Here is a 966-nt window from a genome sequence, read left to right on the forward strand (position 1 = left end):
TTATTCTTTGGAAGCCTAGTACTTATTCTATCGGTCTCTTTGCCAAACCGCTAATGACGGGGACATAAACACACCAGCATCAGTTGTCAAGCAATGCTAGGGGGACAAACACAGACACACAAACATACACACACACATATACATATACATATACACGACGGGCTTCTTTCAGTTTCCGTCTACCAAATCCACTCACAAGGCTTTGGACGGCCTGAGGCTATAGTAGAAGACACTTGCTCAAGGTGCCACGTAGTGGGACTGAACCCGGAAACATGTGGTTGGTAGGCAAGCTACTTACCACACAGCCATTCCTATTAAATGATTGAAAGGATAAGAAATAATAGACTATCTATTCATAGGTCATGAGTTCGATTTTACTGCCAACATTCCATAATGCGTCTAAACGCTGCCTTTCATCTCTTAGAAATCTATAAACTGCGATTAACTCCCCACCACCACCATCACCATATAGCTGATCTGGTGCTTTTATTAGAAATAATAATAAGCAGGAAATTGGAAGAAACTGTTAGAGCGATATTTATTCCTGCCCTTGGTGCTCAAAATTCATCTCGCCGATGTCAGCTTTTCCGTTCAGAGCCATGGTTTGGCGGCATTGTTAGAGGCGTCGAACGAGGTACTTTGCAATATTTGATCTTTGTGTTCTGAATTCTTGGGTTGTAGACTCAATCTGTTTCCTGGTTTAAATCTGTTACCTGGTCCTTGGGTATCTCTAGCAGAATACATTCTGAAGTAAGAATTCTGACCAGGTCTCTGGTTTCAGGATAACTTTCTTTACCCAGTCAGTCTCGGAGACCCTGAAAAAGATAAAAGATTCTGAATATACTTCACTGACTAAACATCATGGAGGAATTGACATAAGGTTAAATGATAAACCTTGATAGGTGAACCGCGATACAGCAAGAGATTTTATAGTACATATGTGTATGGGAGTATATATATATATAT

The 966-nt window shown here is 40.5% G+C and overlaps 1 long non-coding RNA gene across 1 annotated transcript in view; it reads right to left on the minus strand.

Moving 5' to 3' along the window:
• Positions 1 to 521: 521 nt before the first annotated feature.
• The window catches only part of LOC128248931 (uncharacterized), a 22,098-nt gene continuing 21,653 nt past the window's right edge, over positions 522 to 966 (minus strand). Inside the window, exon 2 of the long non-coding RNA XR_008265091.1 lies at positions 522 to 815. This is a non-coding gene — a long non-coding RNA (uncharacterized LOC128248931). The remainder of the gene's footprint in view (positions 816 to 966) is intronic.

This window comes from Octopus bimaculoides, chromosome 10 (genome assembly GCF_001194135.2).
Source record: "Octopus bimaculoides isolate UCB-OBI-ISO-001 chromosome 10, ASM119413v2, whole genome shotgun sequence".
Classification (NCBI taxonomy): Eukaryota; Metazoa; Mollusca; class Cephalopoda; order Octopoda; family Octopodidae; genus Octopus; species Octopus bimaculoides.